A 293-nucleotide genomic window follows, 5' to 3' on the forward strand; every position below is an offset into this window, starting at 1 on the left:
AGTGGAACCAAAACTTCCTGTTACACCCTTCAGAATAAAAGCCACAAAGCAACGTTCACTTAGCTTCCTTCTTTGCTAATTTGATTTTAATTTTATTTAATTTATTATAATAAAAAGACATAAAAGAGCTGCAACTATATGCATATATAATGTTGAGGTATTGTATCCCACCTCACTGTTTTATATTCAGCTTCTTAAAGCGTCTTTTTTTTTTTTTTTTTTTTTTTTTTACCTTTTTATTTAGCTTTATTTTTAAAGGTAATTCGGCTCCTTATATTTTGTAGTTTTTACCT

Source organism: Oreochromis niloticus, linkage group LG3 (assembly GCF_001858045.2).
Source record: "Oreochromis niloticus isolate F11D_XX linkage group LG3, O_niloticus_UMD_NMBU, whole genome shotgun sequence".
Lineage (NCBI taxonomy): Eukaryota > Metazoa > Chordata > Actinopteri > Cichliformes > Cichlidae > Oreochromis > Oreochromis niloticus.